Source organism: Poecile atricapillus, chromosome 2 (genome assembly GCF_030490865.1).
Source record: "Poecile atricapillus isolate bPoeAtr1 chromosome 2, bPoeAtr1.hap1, whole genome shotgun sequence".
NCBI classification, from domain to species: domain Eukaryota; kingdom Metazoa; phylum Chordata; class Aves; order Passeriformes; family Paridae; genus Poecile; species Poecile atricapillus.
Genome location: NC_081250.1, coordinates 78,202,189 through 78,223,297, shown reverse-complemented (window position 1 = coordinate 78,223,297; position 21,109 = coordinate 78,202,189).

Below are 21,109 nucleotides of genomic sequence, written 5' to 3'. Positions count from 1 at the left end.
CATTTTGAGAGGTGGCATCCACTTCTAAAATATTTTCTCCCTATGTCTCATACAAGGCCTATATTGCCATCAATTGGTGTTTACTGCTGCATGCACTCAGCCTCTAGGTAAAGGAGTTAAAGCTATTCTTGATAATTTTCACTACTTGCTTCTACAAGTATTCCTTCAAATTGTCTCCATCTTTCTTCAAAAGCCTTTCTTTAATCTCACCAACTGTGATTACTTAGTCTCTTCACCTCTTCTTCTTTGACAGGTGAATTGCTTCACATATAGGATGTTTGCTTGTACGAACAGTTTTGTAAAATCATTCAGAGAAAGAAAGAAAATCAGTTAAACTGGTGAGGTAAGGTTGGGCAGAGCAATACCTCTGATGACAAACAGTGGAAAAGGTCCGTCTTTCCAGGTTATCCTAAATGCTGAGGGAAGGCTGTACTGCTGTTGTCAAGCTTGTGACATCTTTCAAAATTGTAACGAGTAGTTTAAACCCCTACTGGTATCCTTTGGAAGGAAAACTGTTCATGAAATATGAGCTACCAACCGAAAATAATAGTGTATTTTGAGCCTGGGAGTCAAGTTAAATTAATGTCACAACTAAAAGAAAAATATGATGATCTTTCCTGTTGCTCTTTTTTTCCCAGTTGAGGCATTTGTTGCTTAATTGTGACTGACTTTGTTCATATATAGCTTTGCAGGGTTAATACACTGCTTTGTAGCAAGTATCTGGATCCTTTCCCACTTAAGACTGGTCAGTGCTCTCCTGGTGCCTGTTTCCTCTCTCCCTTCTTCCCCCGTTCAAAATGCCCTAGGTTGTGTTCAAATGGAAAGGCATCAGTGTATCCACAGGCATCCACATTAAGCACAGAGCTCCCAGATTTAGAGCCCTGCAGTGGTGGTTCTTGAATGGTAAAGACAAAACTTCCAGTTTGGTATTTCAGCCCGGATGCAGGAGACACAGCTTTGCCTCGGTACAGTGTTATTGCAGCTTCTAACAGCTGTAATGGAGGAGCACTAATTTTAAAGATAGTCAGGATTTGGCACAGGGCCCAGCTGAGCCCCTCAGCCATGGGCGGGCGGGCGAGAGCCCCAGGGAAGGCCTGGCCAAGGGAGGGCAAAACGCTGCCCGGCAGCCAGGGCTGAGCCAGGGGAACCGAGCCACAAACAGCCCTGCGAGCCCCGGGGGGACAGCGGGAGCATGAGAAATTTCTGCTCCCCACTGTGTGTTTCTGTCTGTGTTTGGGGAAATATAATAAATAATTCACTTTTTTTTTTTTTTTAAGATCCACATAAGATCTCCTCAGCTGTAAACTCCACAGGTCCTTATTTTCTCTCTTCAGTGGCTATTTTGTCTAGAATATTGAATATTTAGCCTAAATATTACAGCTCAGGAGTAAGCTATGCCACTTGAATAGCTACAGCCAGTAATTCCCAGTTTTACCCTGTGGCCTATATTCCTATGCAGAAATGCATAGGAATGTCAGTGATTTATGTTCCGGGATGGCTGATCAGGCCAACCACACGATTTCTCATTGTTGTTTTAAATGATGGCTGTTTACATTTATACCATGCTGTTTGATTCTTTGCCTTTCCTGAGAAGTTAGCTGAAAACTGGAAACAATGGTAGCAGGTAACCTGTGGAGGTCAAAGGGCTTTTTGTTTAAAGATAGAGAATGTGAATGCTAATTTTGATCCCAAGATATGTTTCTGGAAGAGTAGATTAGCCCAAATGCTGTTTTGTTTTTCCTTAGTAAGGGTACCTAGACATCATAATTCTATCCTTCATACTGTCAGACAATATCTGGAAGAAGTCTAGTAAACATGGAAATGTTTCGATTTTTTTTTTATTTTTTTTTTAAATAACAGCATTAATTTCAGAAAACACTTTGGGCAAACTCTAGAGCAGGCACAGTTGTGACGAAATCAATATAATTTTTGTTCTGCAAGGGAAAAGAGACAAGAACATGAATTAGTTTATTTTTTAGTATGTATTGTCACTTCCAGATCACCTTTAACTGTTACAGATTAAAGAAAGAAGATAGCTGATTACTGCCAAAGCCTCTGTGAAAAAAGTCATTGGTTTCAGAAGGCTGTATTTCCACGATTTAATTGGGCATTTTGCACTTAAGTCATTGTGACGACTGTGTTTTTGTCAGTGCCCCATCTCCTGAACTTTAAGTATGTGAACTGAGCTGAGGCTGCCTTTCACATGGCTGTGATGTGGAAGCAGCTCCCTTTCTCCAGCTGCTGTGGCATGGAGCTGCAGTCAGGAGAATCACACCCTGGTTGGCTCCTGGGCAAATGTGCCATTTTTCTCCTGCAGCAAGGCTCACAGACAAAGTTGGCTGGTGGCCTGATCAGCTGCATTCAGCCTGTGTCTTTGAGGAGCTGAAGAGAATGTGTGCACTGTATTTTTTGGCATGAAATGCAACAGGTAAAGAATAATTTTTACAAAAAATGCTTAATTTCTTTTTTTTTGTTTTTGGGAATACTTGTATATATGACTTCTGCATCAAGTGGTTGGGGTCCTAGCCACCTGAGTGCTGGCACAGCGCCGACATCTCTGAACAAACAAACCCTTCCTAGCTTGACACCTACTTAGTGTAGCTCCTGCAGGTCCAGCCAGCTCTGTCTTGTGTCAGTGCAGGATTCATGACCAGAAGTCTAAAGTAAAACCTTGTAAAGATCACAAGACTTCTGCCCTGCTTTTTTAACTGTAATAGCCACACCAGCTTCCCACCGACGCAGACTCAGTGAACTGATAGAAACGGCTGAGTTTCAAAAATATGAACCCGCATACAATACTAAAAACAATAAAAGCTTTCAAAACAGAGTATTTCCAAAATCCTTCTCTTGGGGTGAGGTGGATGTGTGAAGTCCTTGGCACAGGGTTGGTGTTTTTGTGTCATGTCTCACATGACTTGATAGGCTCACTCAAGCAGTAAGGTAGGTGTAATCTAATAGCAGAGGTTGATTTCACTCCACATGATTCAAGCCCCTGATTAAAGACCTGAGAAAAACTGCATCCCATTCATGAGCTGAAATTCATGTCCTGCATTGCTTTTTGCTCAAGGGAAAGAACCTTTATAGTTTTCTAGTTGGTTCAAGTCTAATCCAGCTGCTACAGTCAAAAAATATCAGCATCTGGGTAAAGTAGAGGTAAATCTATCTCATGGTGACAGTCAAAGAAGATGAAATGAGAAGTTACTTTCTCCAATTGTTTTGGTTTTGGTTTTTCTTGTTTTTGTTTTTTTTTGTTTTGTTTTGTTTGTTTTTGTTTTCTACTAGTGAAAGATTCATTCTTTATTTTTCCCAAGAAAATTTCTTTGTAAATTGCTTTCCCCCATCTTTTGTTTTGTGAACTTGGCTGTGAGAGAGATGTAATTTTATGCTTGTCTCACTATCACTAATTTTTGCTGATAGTTTTGCTAATTCAAATGTTAGACTGTGTGATTACAAACAAGAAAATATCTCTTCAATACCTGTTTTATATCTCATGGAATCTGATGACCAGGTGTCTTCAGGTGTCTTCTTTCTGATGTTGTGGGGAAAGGACCCTGATCCTGCAGCTCTGCAGCAGTGTTGTATGACTACATAGCCTGACCTTGTGGCTCTGCTGAATCCTTTCTATTGGGAAGATTGAATAAGTTTTTTTGCCATTTCCTTCACTCCATTACAACATTGATGCTTTTGCCTGTGCTTACACCTTCTTGCCACTTTCCTCCTGCCAATTCCTTTTCGCCCTATTATCCCATTGCTCAACTCAGGTATTGTCCTTCTCTGTAGCCCTACCTCAAATGTCAGGCCTTTGTCCAGTTGTCTTCCAGCTCCTAACCATGAGCCTCACATATGTCAAATGGATTAGGTCTTATCCTTTTTTAAAAAAATAAAGGCTTTTTTAAAAAAAATTAAAACAACAAAGAAAAAGGCAGAAAAAGTGCCCGTTCTCAAACCAGATCACTTCTTTCCATTGCTATTCCCTTACTTCCAATGCTTACCCACCAAATATACTGCTGTTTTTATAGGTTCCCCCTCACTTCCCCCTCTCCTGCTGCCCTTTCCCATGCAGGATGCCAAGCACACAGTAAGGAAGGAGAAGAGGTAGTAGTAGTAATAACTATGATCCAAACAGAATAAGTCTCTGAGTAATGCTCTTTCAGTATCCTCAAGTGAGTCGGGCGAATGCTTTGCATAAGTGATCAAAGAAAAATCAAAGAGCATTAGATACATACATCTGAATTAACAAAATATCTTATTCTGTCTCAATTTTGCACCTGTAAAAAGTTGCAGAAAAGTTACAGGAACTGTTCATATGCACAAAACTTGGGTAAAGTTCACTTGCTGGATTAAAGGTCCAAGTTCTCTTCCCTGTTGTATAGTAGTTTTGAAGTAAAACAATACTCCCTTTAAATGATAAAATGAAAAAAACCCAAGAAGGAAACTCAGCAGGAACAATGAACACTTTATATCTTCCCCCTTTCTCCCCTCTCTTAGATTTGGCAGGATCCTTCAGGAATGGAAAACATACTTTAACATTAACCAGCATACAGAAATTTCTCAAAATTTCTGCTCTTATTTGAGCCAAAATTTGAAAGGGCCTTAAACCCGCTTCTGCATATGATGTTCACGTATGCCTTCCTGATGGTTATCTTTTAGTGTTTTAATGAGTCCCTAGCACAGACAAGATGCTGCTAGGAGAAGAAATAGTTGTACACAGGAATGGCTTGGATAACCACATGGTTGCAAAGCTTATTCTTTCTTATGTGCTTTTACCATGTTAAACTGAAGAACTTTAAAAATGTAGCTTAAAGGATCTTTTTAAAGCAGGTATTCAACTTGGATCCAGTTTTGTGTGCCTAATTTTTTGCATACAGGGCCTGATGGTTATCTGAACCAGGTTTTATAGCCAAGGGACACATTCCATTATTTGTAATACACACCAGTATAAGTCTACTATGCTTACCCTTGGATTTATGTTGCTGCAGTGCTTGAAAGCCCTTGTCATGGATGAGGAGTTTGTTGTGTTAGGCTCTGCACAAATGGAGGACAACTAGGTGTCCCCTGCTCCCAAGGGCAACCCTCCACAATCTATTTGGATGCTTGACAGGATTTTTTTTCTCAGCTACACCTCAGATTTTTCTAAACATCAGCAAAAGATAATGCTGTCATTTTACATTGATAACAGTACAGTGTTTAAGAAGGCTTCCTGATATTGTAACCCCAAACCTTGATCTCATTTGTAAAAGTCTTTCATAATATTTTAATCCCCATCATCAAGAAAACATTCAGGAAAATTCCAGCTGTGTGACATTGTTAAGTGGTGTTGCTGTTGTTTGTGTTAGTATGTGTAATAGTGTTGAATAAAGTATGGAGTGAATTTGTTTTTCTCTTGTGATTAGATTGTTAGAGCTTAAACTTGGTGGTTTCATGAAGCTTAAATTTGTTACAGGTGAGCATATGGATAGCAAAAAAGTGTTGCTGTTCATATTTAAAGTAAAAACGAGGAGTGAAGAGGCACTGTGACAATACTGGAAGTAAGGAAAGAAGGAAGGTGCATACAGGGACAGTAACTTACTTCTCTGACATGGTGAAGTTGGTGTCTTCACAGCCTCTACTACTCCTCCACTGTTGCCATAGAGAGGTCTCAGGTCTCATCTTTCAGTTTACTCCCATTGCTTTCCATCCTCCCCCTGTGCATCACTGTGAATGATGACATAAGATGCCCTTGTCCCCATCATCTCAGTGATCTCCTTGGATGTATTGGAAAAATGCCATGAGGTCTCTCCAGTGCCTTCAGTTCCCCAGGCCAGAAAAAGCCCTCGTTCCTCAGCCCTTCTCAGAGGACAATGTTCCAACCCCCAAACCCTGAACTCACTTCATTTTGTTGATGTCCATCCTGTATCAGGGGTCCAAAATTAGACACAGATGGTTGAAAATGAAATCTCACAAGTGCTGAGCAGATAGAATTCCTCCCCTCCATGTTCTGGCTGTGACCCTGTTCACAGTGCCTAGGACACTGTTGGCTGTCCCTGCTATATTTGAAGCTACAGACATGTTTTGGTGCCATAGTACTTAAGTGGTCATACTACTTATGTAAGTACTCACAGTACTTAAGTAGCACTATATTGTGCTATATAAGTAACATTGATCAGTCCTTAAAAGCTAAAAAATCAGATCCAAAGCTTAAAAAACCTCAGGTAGGAGGTGGGAAAGTGAGATAGTAGGGTGAGATTGAATTTTGAAATGCAGAATCATATTTGCAGCTGACTGTACCTGAGGTCCAGACAAATGCAAGCAACATATCTGAAAATGCTAAAGCAGGTGGGATTGCATTCTTGGCTCAGGTTCTCTTCTTCTTCATGTATTTTCAGGTGTTTTATTGAAGAGGCTGTCTCTGAACATCATCTATCAGTATGTATCAGTTTAATACTGTAGCCTAAGGTGTGTCAAACCACAGAAGAGCAATGGGCAGAGAGGGTGGAATTCCATAAAACCTGCTGTAGACATAAATCTAGCTTTTCCTCCTTGAAAACCTTGCCTGGGACTTTTTCTTTGACTTTTTTTTGTGGTTTTTTTTTTTTTGTGGGTTTTTTTTTCTCCTGCTTTAATCGTTCTCCAGACCCTATTAAACAGGAACAAAAAGAGGAAGAGGAAGCACACATTATCTGCTTTCTACAAAGCAGACTGTATTTATTTAAGTGAGAAAGAATCTCAATGTCTTCAGTGTTTCTTAAAAGCAGATTTAAGCAAATGAGCCAGGCAGCCAGCCAGGCAGAATGCATTTTTAGGCGCTGGCTCAAAGGCAGTGTCAAATCCTATTAAGCTGGGTGCCTAGAAATTATATATGTGAGATTAAAAAAGAGAATATTGGAAGATCATCTTGCCACAGTTGTGGATGATTATTTGATACAGGTTGAAGAGAAATTGCATTGTAAATCATAAAAGGGTGATGAAAAATGTTTTGAAATATTAAGCTAATAGAGTATCTAAGGCTGAATGCCACCTGGTTGCTACTTCTCAGACATTTAACTATGAATCACCTGAATATAGACAACAAAATAGCTGGTTCAAACCAGTCCTCTGGGTTTGACCACCTTCCCAGAAAAAAAATTGAGATATCTTAATTGTATACTTGTGTGAAAAACTTGCTTAAATGATTGTTTATTTCATTAGGAGATTTTTTTATATTACCAGGTTGAAACAGCTATGTTGATTCCCCCTTTTGTTTTTATATATTCAGCAGTACAAATTAAGCATCTCACCTACTAAGTATCATTTATATGATGAATAACCAATTTCGTTCTTAACCCTGGGTGCTGAATTGGGAACAGAGTTTTCCTCACCTTTGAGGACCGCAGAACCATTAGGGTTGGAAGGGACCTCTGGAGATCATCTCGTCCAACCCTCCTGCCAAGGTAGGGTCACCTAGAACAGGTTACACAGGAATGTGTCCAGTTGGGGTTTTCCCTTCAACAAGGGAATATCCATGAACTACCCCAGCGCCTGTTCCAGTGGTCTGTCACCCTCAATGCAAAGAAGTTCTTCCTCATGTTGGGGTGAAACTTCTTGTATTTTGATTTATGGACATTGCTCCCCATCCTGTTACTGGGCACCGCTGTAAAGAATCTGGCACCATCTTCTTGACACCTGCTTTTGAGATATTTGTATGTATTGATGAGATCTCTCAGTCTTCTCTTCTACAGAATAAACAGGCCAAAAAGCAACAATCATAAGTGAAGTTAAAGAGTTTTCATGGCAAGATTAAATAAGTTTCCTAGTTGTAACTAACAACAAGGTAATTAATTATACTATTTTTCTAACACACTTGGTAAGGCATGCTAGGATTTACAGAGGCTGATCTCGGTAGATGGTGCTGTTGTGTCTTAAACTACTTCCTGGGATGCGATGGAAACAGTGCCCGAGGCAATAGAGGCACAGTAAAGGTTCTGCCTCTAGAGCAATTACAGGCTGCATTAAGTAAGTTTGGTTTATTTTGAGTTGTTTGTTTTGTTGTTGTATTTTTTATTTGTTTGTTTGTTTTTTAAATTAAGAATTGACAGGATTGATTTGGTGAGGGTTTATGTGTCTGTAAAACCTGTACAAAAAAAAAGCCCAATCTTTGAAGTAGGTCATATGGTTAGAGTAAGGCAAAATGAGCTCTGTGTGGGATGAATGAGCTGCACTACTGAGTCAGGAAAGGAAGAAAAGCTTTAGGTATCTACTGAATTATTAGTGCTTATGGATGTTAGTTGTCTGTAAAAGGATATGACCATACCTTATCTAATCATGCTTTTCCTCAGACTGTTTGAATGACAACTCTGGCATAGGTTTGTTCCATAAAAAGAAAGTTGCACAGAAGGGTGCTGCTAGTATGTGCATGAAAAGAGCACTGTGCAGCTCTGAAGTGCTCTGCTCTTACTTCAGTACCTGACATGCAGAAATCAAAACAGCAGATTTGATTTCAGGCTGGGTAAAAAAGCCTGAAGGTATGTGAGCCTGCAAACAAGAGATTATTTCCCCTCCTCCCTTCCTTCCCACCCCACCCACCCCCCCTCTTAGTTTTTCTTAAAAGCTTTTCCTCACTGGATCTTGGGATTTCAACAGTGCAACAGACTAGTGATATGGTCTGAGAGCCACTCTGGTCATTTCTGTTATGTTCCCCAAAGCTTTTTTTGGCTTTTGCACAGCAGATAGCAATTCCTGGATCCCAGTTCTGCTGAGCCAGCTGGGCTCTTACAGCCTGTTTACAGTTGGGAGCTGTGCTGCTGAGAGACTGAGGACAGTAAGAAATATTGGCACTCTCAGGATAGTGGGAGGTAAGGCTTTAAGTCAGCAGAAAATTAGGGCAGCATGAACTTACAGTCTAGGTCTGGGCCAGTCTTAGCCATGTAAGTAGCCTTACAAGACGGATAAACTGGAGGGATCCAATCTGTTTAATGAGCAGCAGCATCTTTTTTTCCCTTTTTTTTCCTTTTAAATAGATATAATTAAAGTAGCAGACTGCTGCCCCACAGCATGCTCCCAGATGGCAGCACAATCTCTAGGCCAAGGTTTCTGTCTGATTTCTTGTAGGCAATCAATCCCTGGAGCAAAAGAAGTTGAATTAATATGGTGGCTTAATACAGGATGAGTGGATATCACAAACACAAGAGCATCCCATTTGTTGAGTATCTCCTGGATGCACCTTTTCCATTCTGAGGAGCTGATAAAATCTAGCTGAGCCAAGCTGTTTTGCTTAATTCCTCAAGAGCAAAAAGAAAATATTTATTTATATGTCACATCTGTCTGGTTGCCACTCCCTGTCATGAAATCCTCTCTTTGTTATATGCTATTAAGCACACTTGATCTCTTAATCAATTTTTAAGGCCAGAAGATGGCTGTGATTCAGAAAGAACACTTCACTGGAAACTGTACACCTAGCTTGTACCCTCATATTATGATCAGAATTTCCTCTTGTGATGCATAAGAATCTACATTAGAGAAATGATGACATGTGATGGTGTTTTGCTCTTACTACATATGTCATGTATCATTGAGACATCTTATAAAGCCACAAAAAAATGTATAGATTTTTGTGGGAGACATATGTAGACATGCAGACACGGTATTAACCTGAACACTCTATTTCTTAAGTAGCTTACATTTTTTTATGGAGAAAAGCTGCTTTACAACCCATTTAGATGAAGATTAACTTGTTTAATGTTTAGTTGCATTCCCAGTAGAGCAGTGATTGAAATCTATTTAGTCTGAGACAAATGCAACAGCAGTGTTTTGCCTTAATTTGAATATTGCTAAGGATAAGAGACAGACTCTTGAGAATGAGTCCAAACAGTCAACTGTTTACACAATTCTTGAGTCACTTGGTTGGATGGTCATCTTCTTACCTTTGCATGCACAAGACTATTCCAGTCTTCTCAAAATGGGTCTTAGGAGCTTGAATCACAGCTCTAAGCCCTATAGAAGACTGAGCATGCTTAATTATGTGGCTGTTGAAATGAGACTAGCCACAGACATTTCAGAATTTATAAATAAATGACTGAATCTGAGTCTGGTATAGGAAATCTCAAATCCTTAAAGTAGATTTTGTACTGTTTTACATCCACAAGTCTTGTAGGAATCTGGTAACATAAGACACAGTTTGCAAGTAAATCAAGCTTGCAAGGAATTAGTTATTGGTAAAGCCAGTAACTCTAATTTTTCAGGTCAATATAGTGCCTTCCTTGAAACTCAGTGCATCTCCAAATTGTCCATGACTGATCACCTCATATAGGGAACCAGAGTGTTCTACATTTAAGCAATTATTCTCTGTGCACAATACTGGTTTTCTAGAGGGGTGCTTGTCTCCCTGAGTTTTTGCACACTGCTCTAGCTCATGCCTATGCTTGTGATTGCTCTGTTTGCCCCTCTCATCCACAGAAACAGGAGCAGGACAAATAAAATAACTTGGACAAAGTAATTTTACAGTAGTTTATGATTTTTATAGTACTTTATTTTGGTTGCAAATCTTCCAAAATAAATCTTTTGAACTAAAAAAAAAAATAACCATAGAAGGTGACAGGAACAAAGGTGTCTCTCTCAAGGAGTTTGAATCTGTTGGGGCAGTGGATAAAGTCATCATTTACCTTCTGACTTCCTTTTGTGGTTACCACAGGGAGGCAGCTGTTGGGTCTGCTTAGCCCTGCCATCCCTACAGCATAAGCTGGCATGCTCAGGTGTCATCTTAGTTCCCAGCAGGTGATTCATTCTGGTGGCTGGTCCATGACCAGCTGATGGGCAGGTGAGATGATTTCAATCCTGCAAAGAAGGGAAGATATAATTGGGGCCATATGTCAGGCTGTAGAAGCAAGTGGGAGAGTGACCACAGTAGAAAGGAAGAAGTAAGTGATTGAGTCAGAAGCAGAGAGAACTGGAATTTATGCAAAATATATTGACTAAGATTTTGGTAGTGCCTCAATGGAGGCATTGCTGATGATGAGGCAGGGAGGTTTGGAGTTCCACGGATTGGGAGCTGCACCCTTAGAAAGGGAGGTGGGGAAACATTCTCATCTGTCAGAATCTGATTATTCGTGATGGAGTCTGACAGCTGTAAGGTTACATGTGTATAAATCAGCCAGGCAGAAAAGGAGTCAGACAGTAATTTTATTTTGCCTTGGCACAGTGTGAGAACTGTCATACTGGAGTCCGAGCAGCACAGCCGCTGCCATGTGCCAAGCAAGCCTGTATCACTCCCAAGACATTTATGCCCATGCTCCCACTCTCTGCTGTGGCCCTAGAGCCTTCCCCCTTGGAGCTTCCCTCCTTCTCCATCCTCTGATTTCTGAGAGAGGCAGAGGCAGTGAGCAATGTTTACCTGTCCTCTTTCTGAGCTGCATGGATTTGAGAACATGGCTGCATTTATTTTCTACACTTAGCCCTGGGGTTCATAAGGTGCCAGAGAAAATATGAAGTTTAGTAGCCTCTCTCCCTTTCCTTTTCTAATGTACAAATAGTGAGGGTTTCTGTGTCTGTGCATATCTGTGCAGCCCCATCCCATTGCTTTGGTTGGCTCTAACTATCTCCTTGGGACATCAGGGACTTAGCAAATGGAGCTGAGGCTATAGACATGGCCTCACCTGTCTGCCAGCCCTGCCTCTTCCCTGGTGTTTTTGTGCTTGTGCTCTTTCAGGCAAAGGAGAAGCCATGGATCCATTCAGCACTGCTGCCTTTATTAGCCTTTGTAAAAGAGACTGAGAAGACTTCCTTACAAGTGGGAGGAACAGGCACTAGTATGGATGCTAACTATGAAGCAGGGAGCACAGTGCCTGTGGAATAGCAGGCCGCATAACTTTCTCAGTCTCACCTAAGAAAGTGGCCAGGGAAATCATAAGGAGGAATTAAAACAATCCTCAAAGATAGAAAACAGCCTTGCAGGTGCTGTTTGTCAGTTTCTTGTTTTCTTGCAAGAGAAAGTCGAGGGGTGGTGTACCCCACTGACCAATGATAGTGATGTGTTAGTTTACTAACCAATAAGAGTTTTACCTTTCTGCACTTTCGTGTATTGGTCTATAAAAGAAAATCTGAGGTAATAAACCTTAAGAGAAAGAGAAGAGGAAGAACTCTCCTGTTCAACTCACAAGAGAGTCAGTGTCGTTCTTCTCACCATTCCCAATAGAGCAACACACTACGGCACTACACACACTAAGGGAATGGTGAAGAGGGGTAGGCAGAGCAAGGATGGCAGGAGACCAGGCTCTATGTATTGGGTTGTGCTGGGGTTGGTACTGTGACTCTCCAGGTACAGGGCTGTTTCAAGTACCACAAGCTGAAGCAGATGTGCAAGAACCACATGCAATGAGAATGCATCTCTTTCTGGGGAAAAAGTGCCAAGGGCCCAGCTCTTCCAAACTTCAGTCTAGCTTTGATTTCTCCCATCCAATTATCCAAGTTTTCTCAGTTCTCCTTGCTAGTGCACTGTGAATAGGCTTTCTCAGTACTTTGCTTGACTGGAACTCCTGACTTTCTCCAGCAAAAGAAAATGTGCATGTTCTCTTTTTGCTGTTTCTACTGCCCAACATCCTGCTGCCTGAAAACATGCATTTTGTGTATCTCCCCTTCCCAATTTCTCTCGTATATTCTCTTGTAGCTGTGGTCAAAGACCCATATCTCTTCATATAATCACTCTCTCTTCTCTGGAGGCATCTTCCATTTTTCTCAGGTTCTTGGGCTGAACACTGCTGTGGAGGACCCGGATGACTGCAGAAAATGTTATTTACATCATTTCTCACTGGGGAAAGCTGCAAGTTGTAAAGTGTATGTTTAAGCCTATTGGCTGAGGCCTAAAATGAAAATTAACCCCCTGCATTGCACTTACCCACCTTGCCCAAATAGCAGAGGGCAGAGAAACCTAAAAAATCATGAGTGTTCTGTTTACATCTCAGTGGGTGTGGGGAAGACAAGGAGGGCCAATGGGTGAACCTAAAATATATTAGATTTTAATGCATTAATAAGTTTGAGAGTACTTTCTGCTGAAAAGGGAGCAGAGTTTCAGGCCAATTAACCCTAATTGCCTGGGATAAACTCATCTCCTTGTGTGCAGGAGTTGCTTCCAGGGCTGGAGTAGAAAGATTAAGGTGGACAGGGGAGAAGAGAAGAGAAAGAGATGGTTTTCTGCAAGTGTTTGGCAAGCTCTGGCAGAGAAAAGATTTCTTAGGGGTTTCCTGAGTGCTGAAAAACAAAAGCACCTGCCAAAGAATCACCTTTAAGAGAGATTCCTAGTGGAATGCATTTAGCATTCTGTGTTATCCGTACTTTCTAAAAAGCTGAGATAACAAACTGAGCAAAGGCAGGGAAGTTATCACTGTTTTTAGAAAGGGGTGGATTGATGCCTGACTGGCTGGGGGAGGAAGAATTCATGGAAGGTAGGAGGGCCCACTTTAGGAAATCATCATGACTACAGATCCTCTGAGTTGACTCTGGACCTTGATATTTGTCCAAAAAGACAATGAGAAGGCTTTAGCATTTCTCTTCAGCAGAAAAATGCCTGCAAACAACAACGTAAATTGTCATTAGGGCTATACTTCAGGGACTTCCTCCTTCCCCAGAGGAGGGTCAAGGCAGTATTCTTTAAAAACACTTCTTTAAATGTAAACTATATCCTTGTTGCTGGCAGGAGGGCCACACACACATGTAACTTTGCAATAGTGTCCAAAGATTTTACATGTCAAAACCCTCTTGCTGTACAAGTGAAAGGGAGATGCTTGCAGAGCACATAAAGTCCATAATGAGAGACGTGTGTGTGCAGAGTGGGGGGCGTATTTGAGGAAATTACAAAATATTTCTTCAGTTAAATATGTTTATGAAACATTTCAGTCAGGACCAGTTATACTCCTGTGATTCCCAACCATGTTCAACCTTTTCCATAGCACTGCATGCTGTTTTCTTGTCTCCTATCTTGACAGGGACCCCCACAATACTGTTGCTGCCCCTGCCTTCCTCCACTGCTGTCAGTTTGAGAAGGTGCCAGTGGAAAGACTTAGATAATAAGCCAAGCAAAGCACATTAGTTTGCTCTCTCAACTCTAATGTTGGTGCTCAAGCCAGCGAGGTTATTTTAATTGGGACCCAGTATTAGAAAGAATTTTATTTTTTCCTAGAAAGTGATTTGTTAACTTTGAGATTAATGCTAAGACTGATTAAATTTAACTGATTTAAGTTTCAGTCACTCAATGGTGGCTTCCACAATACAGAAGAAAAAAAAAAATAAAGTAGACGAAGTTTGGGATATGTCAATCTCAGCTATTCATTTTTAGGATGTTACAGGAGGTGAATGTGTTTGGACAGGGAAACGAGAAGAATGGCCTGGCTTTAGAAGTGCTTTGTTTCCCAGAGAATTCCTGGTACACTTAAATTTTGGATGCTAAATCTTCCTGAACATCAGTCCTACAGAGTACAACTACATTACTTGCAGTATTGAACGAAAAGATCTAGAGCTCCTATTCTCATGCTGGTTTTTTGGTTGTTTTTTTTTTTTTTTCCCTTTTGCTTCATTGTAAGTGATTAAAACCAACTGACAATACCTTCTCTCCCTCCTTGTTTATTAATTCACGATGAATTCTGTTTGCTGGCTGACATCAGTTCACTGTCATGGTTCAAAACTTTTCCAGTGCTTGGATGGCTTGTTGCTTGCTTGCTGAAAAAAGTGTTTATATCAGGATTTTTGGAAAGAAACAAAATGTGATGTTGTAGGGAGGGAGGAGTTATTTTGTTTTGTTTCTACAGAAATTGAACTTTGAGATATTTACATTGTCTTATATGTGATTCCTATTAAGAAAAAATAATGTAAAGTGTTTTGGTGGCTTTTTTCTATTCATTCTTTTGTTATACTTTTGACAGAGTATTAATCTCAATAGGCATTCTGTGCACACAGTTAGGTGAGATGTCTGGCAGATTTTCCAGAGGGTATGACATCTTTGAAAAAAGTCTCAAGTGTTCCTGTGATCCATTTTTATTTCTTCACATGAGTTTCATGCCTGTGTCAGAGTCACCTGCTGCTGTATGCAAATCCGTTCTGATTATTAGGTTTGACCTTAAGAATGCCTTCTGTTAAATGCTCTGTGCTTGGAGTAGGCTCACTTGTCTCAGTCTGATCCCATAAGTGTCCTACATAAGGAGTGAGCTCTCACCAAGTGTCTAAATCTTGAAAATTCAAGTCCTTTGTCAGAAGTCTTTGTACTGGAACAAAGATGACACCTCTATATTGTGAATTCCATGAAAGCATTAAAAAATAAAGAATGCAACTACCTACGAAACCAAAGAGCATTCTGTCACCTTTGCCTACAACCTGATATATTTGTTTAAAGACATTAAATATTAAACTGGCAATGGTTTTGCATGCAAAACAATGGGATATAGCTATTGTTAGAGACAAGTGCAAAGTTTTAAGACATAAAATGATGATTTTCTCTTATTGTTCCCAGTGTCAAAGGGAAGGTTATTCTCTAAAAAAAAAACTTAGTTTCTGAAATGAAAAAGGTACAATAATGGGAAGTCCTGGCTAGTTTATAACACTGTTCTCCTTTCTGAGTATGTTCTCAAAATTCTCGAGTGTTCTAACTCCCAATGGATTTGATCTTGTTTGGTACCTAACTAAAAGCAACTTGTTTCTTGGATAGCCAAGCTAATTTAGAATGCATTGCCTACACTCAGATTATCTGCTAGAAATTGAGATTGATATCTGGCCACATGGGCAACCAGAAAATTCAGACATTTAAGTCTTTAGAGTGTCTCCAAGATGTCCTTGCAAACAACTGGTTTTTTTGGGGGTGGTTTCAAACTGAGGGTCAAATTTACTTCATTGAATATCTTTCTTTTCTTTCTTTGTTCAACAGAATGCTATCCATGTTTTTCTGTGTCCAGCTGGCACATCCTCAGCATGCTGATTTAATTTTAAAAATTACTACCCATTGTAGAAGCCAGATGTAGCTGAATAGCAGAGTTTTGCTCATAGTATAGCTCTGGTGCCTGAACTGTTCCAAGGACCATTACTGCAAACAGTGCTGTGAGCACTTCCAGAGTAGAGAGAGGAGGCAGGAAGTGCTACATCTGTGATGTGCCTGGGAGTGGGATTGTGCTTTGACAGGGTGGGCTGAGCCCATGGCTCTAAAATTTGAGATTGTTTTTTAGACATACTATTACTGGGATTCACTTAAGTTGTAGCAAATTGTACAGGCTTTCAGGGATCATCCCTGCCCAGTCCCAAACTTGCAGCTACATATTTGTACCTGGGGAGCAGGCAAAAGGGCTATGGACAGCTTGCTTTCAAAAACTACAGAGCAGCCATCAATACAGTGAAGATCGCCATAAGCTTATTTTGTAGTTTCACACTGCAATACTATCAACTCAGACCTGGTAGTAAAAATACAGTGAGAAAAGTACCATTTGCTTTAGATACACCACTGTGATTTTTGAGCATTGTTCATGCTGTCCAAGGAATTGAAAGCTGGAAGGATGCTTGTCAACCGATTACAGTAAACCTGACTGCTAGATCATTCTATTTATCCCTTACCTCCCTTGCCTTTTACAAATAGATTTTCTGGCTATTCATACTGCTGTTTGGTGGGAAAGAAATGAGATTTTAAAGACAGCTGGATGCACATAGATAGTAGAAATGAGGATAAGAACAACTGGTAAGGGTAAAGATAAAATAATCTCAGGTAAGACTTCCTCAGTAGAAACTTCGCTTTGGTATAAAATGACAGTCATTCCATACCTTCCGTTCAGAAAGAGCCTGTTGCCTAAACAGTATCTAGAAAATAATGGCTACAGGTGGGAGCATGGGACTGCTCATGAAAGGGCTTGAACTTTTCTGAGTTATTTTGGAGAAGTAACCTCCTCACTGTTTAAATCCCTCATTTGCATTTTAATAATATGTAAGCATCCAATGTTGCTGCCTATCTTGGTCAAATGTACCCTTTACATTTTGAAAATGGTTACATCTCATTCTTCACTGCCTAAACAATCCCGTGCCTTTGATTTTCCCTATTAGGTCCTATTTTCTAACTGCTTGATCAACCTCTTTGCCTTTCTCTGGATTCCTTCAACCCCTACATAAAAACCTGTAACTGTGGTGGGTATAAGAGGTCATGTTACCTCAGCTCATGCCATCTCCTTCTGAGGATAGAAGAGAACTTGCTAAGGATGCTGAACTGTCCCAACTAGGAAAAAAGGAGAGACTGGAAAGGTGCTCTTAGACATTACTATTTTCAATACCTTCTGTGGAAGTCTTGATCACGAGATGCTAATGCTAAATCATCAATTGTAAGCATTGCTTACAAAATACAAGAAAATACAAGATAATGAAATACAAGCTCATGAATCAAGCTAAGAGCAGGGAGATATCACTCTCCAATTATTGTCACAGCCAAAGCAGGCTTGACTTTGGGAAATCAGTTCAATTTATTATCAATCAAATTAAAGTACAATAATGAAAAATAAACTGAATCATAAAACACCTTCCCCTCACCCCTCCCTTCCTCCTGGGCTCAGCCTTACTCCTGGTTTTCAGTACCTTCTCTGCTCCAGCAGCACAAGGGGACAGGGAATGGGAGCTGTGATCAGCTCATCCCATGTTGTCTGGGCCAATCCTTCCTACTAAGAAGGAGGAGCCATCAGTCTTTCGCTGCTCCAGTGTGGGGTCCCTCCCATGGGGTGCAATCCTATGTGAGCTCCTCAAGGTGAGTCCTTCCCACGGGCTGCAGCTCTTCACAAACAGCACAAACAGTGTGAGTCTCTTCCAGGGGTATAATCCTTCAGGAAAAGGCTGCTCCAGTGTGTGTCCTGCACAGGATCACAAGTCCTGCCAGCAAACTACTTCAGCATCCTCACTCCATGGGGCCACATGTCCTGCCAGGAGTCTGCTCCAGCACAGGCCTCACCCAGGGCACAGCTTCCCTTGGGCACCCACTTACTCTGGCATGGGCCCCTCCAGGGGCTGCAGGTGGATCTCTGCTCCTCCATGGACCTCCATGGGCTGCAGGGGCACAGCCACCTCACTCACCATGGGCTGCACCACAGGCTGCAGGGGAATCTCTGCTGCAGTGACTGGAGCACCTCCTTCCTTCCTCCTGCTCTGACCTGGGTGTCTGCAGGGCTGCTCCCTTCACATATTCTCACTCCTCTCTCTGGCTGCTGTTGTGCAGTGTTTATTTTTTACCCATTCTTAAATACATTATCCCAGAGGAGCTACCAAGGTAGCCCCTGGGCTTGACCTTGGCCAGCAGCAGGTCCATCTTGGAGCCAGCTGGCATTGGCACTGCTGGACGTGGGGAAGCTTCTAGCAGCTTCCCACAGAAGCCACTCCTGCAGCCCCCCCACCTACCAATACCCTCAGCAAGCAGATGGGGAGTCAGGCCTCTTGGAAGGGATCTAGAAAAAACCTGGGCTACAGCTGAAGCAAAGAAAGGGGCTGGATGGTAGGGTGCACTGAGGAGGGAGAAGGAACTGAAGGAAGGTTTTATATGTACAGCAGAGATTTAGAATTAAAAAGAACACCAAAGTGCTCTTTCCTGCTCTTGTCCCTCCCTTTCCCATTTTCTTAAATTCATCACCTGAAAACTGAATTCTGCATCAGCTGGTGTGTGTTCTGGGCAAGTAGCATTCCTACATTTCCCTGAAATGCTTGGGGAAATGCCCTGAACTAAGTCTGTATCCAAGAGCATTAAGGGACAAATAAAGTTTGTATGTGAAGGCTGCTCTTTGTGTGAGATTCTTCATAAACAACAGCAACAAAACTTTCCATTGCTTTCCTTTCGCAGATTTAGTTCTAAGATATTTTAGTGCAGAGTAGCAAAACACCTATTTTCATGCTGTATTTATTTTTTTCAGTCAGGATAATTTTTATATCTATCATTCAAGTAAGATATTCTAGTCTTCAGTCCTTACCACGAGAATACAGAATTTCATGGTACAAAGAAGTATTGCGAGCTTAAGGTTTGTATTTTCAGGTTTAGTTTTACTGCAAAGTACTGTATATTCTTCATTCTGGAGTCTACATTCTTGTTCATGAATACAGTATGTAGCCTCTGTTTCATAAAAATAAATCTTAACCAGCTGTGATCGTGAGATAAACCCTGACATTTGAATTGCCTGACTTTGAAAATGATGGGCGAGCATATTTTGTACTTATAGGTATGGACCAGTGAAATAATGAAGAAGTTAAATGATAGCCCAGTTTAAAAATCATTGTTTGCTTTTTCACAGATTATCTGTGTTGGGAGAATGGCTGGGGAGTGGAGGAACTTCCTTCATCAGCAACCAATACAATCAAATGCCTCCCCAGCTAGACAGGGACAACAGTAGGCATGCCAGTTATGCTGCCTCAGGGGAGAGGGAATGTCATTTCAGAGAGAGTAGGGCAGAAGGACGTCAGCACATAACTATTCTAGCGGAAAATCGATATGTTTCTGAGCACAAAGCCATTTGTAACTTTTAATATTGAGGCCACCAAATAGAGTGGGAAGTTAGCTGCTTTTGATGCAGCAGTCAAAGGGTCAAATTCTTTTCCCTGCTGCTCCAGCAGAGCTCTGTGGCAGTCTGCTGGGCTCCGCCAGTGAAACTGAAGAGGAGGATTTGGCTTGCAGCCTGGTTTTAATCTGCACGTATGGTATCAATTTTGGAAGCATTTTCTGGTTGTCCTCACAGTTATAAAAGGGTAGAAAAATATATTTCTTCTCTTCCCCATTAAAAGCCAGGCTTTTGTTAACTCATTTGTGTTAATTCTCTACCTGAAAAGTGTACTGCTTAGCTTCATCTTCAGTTTTGCCGTAGGATTGGCCTGTCTATTAATAAGTAACTCTGCTGTCTGTCCTAAGGGAAAGGCTGCTCTGGAGAAATTAGGTTGCCCCAGCAGACTCCAGTTCTCTCCTGCACGCATAGCTGATGCTGAGTCCATGAGGACACTACTCTATAGATCCCCCTTTTGATCATGGGTACTGGAGTCTGCTGCCCATCAGTCTTCTTCCTCCTTTTTCTCTTAGCATGTTCATCCAGCTATTGTTTGCCTAGAGATGAGGAGTTCTGTGGTGTATGGGCTGTTGGCAACAATTGTGTACGTTTTCAAGGGGCTGCTGAAGAGGGAATGTCACCTGATGCTCGCCAAAATCTTCAGCTCTTTAGGTGAGTGCAGGAGCCACCCGCCACGGATAAATGTCTGGCCCCATTAATGAGCACTGACCGCTCCGAAGCTCCATCACAAGCACTGACATAACTTTCCTAACTGCTGTTTTACTATAAGGTTTCTCTTCATATTCCTGGACTGTGGTCCCTTCAATGTTTTATGTCAACTCTTTCTTTGGGGTAGAAACTACTTCCTCCCATTTCTGAAAAAGAGCAGCATCTCTCCCCAAGGCACAGGACTGTGCCTTGAGAAGCTGCCTGTAACAAGAACTCCAGTTTTCCTATGAAATTGCAGTGTTCATGTTTTCTTCAGAATCTGAGGATTCTTACATTTGAGAGGCAATGAAACCTTTACATTAATGTTTGCATTTTTTTTTCTGCTTTCTCATTTAATTACTGATTTTTCTTCCCTTACAATTGCTTTTTTACTTTGTGTGTCATTCCACTCTCTTTTTGCACTTTTCTTCTTTTTTTATCTCTTTAATCTATGTTGGCACTCAGCACCCAAAATCAAAATTCCCATGTAGCTGTGCCGACTTAATCACTTCTTGGCTCTTTTAATAGCTTTAAAAATCTTCCTTAGCATAAAGTACTTCAATAAATATCATAAGATATTCATGTAAGGGGCAACTGAGCAACAGTGGCAGGCTGAATGTGATGAACTTAGCTTTAGTAATGCTACTAAGAAATAAAATGACTGCAAAATATGGAAGGTGAGAAAACTGAAACAGGGAGACAAGTCAAGGTTGTTGGGTGCAGAGTGATAAGGGCAGCCCTATCATTAATGAGACAGCAGGTAGCACATCCCACCTGGAATTTCTGCTCATAGCTGCCCACATGTGCCAGTACTATTATTGTCGGTTAACAAATCAATGGAAGTTCTCATTATTTCCAGCAAATTAGAGCTGTAATTGCTTCTAACAATTTCCCTAGACTCCTTGACCTGTAACATCAGTAGTTTATAA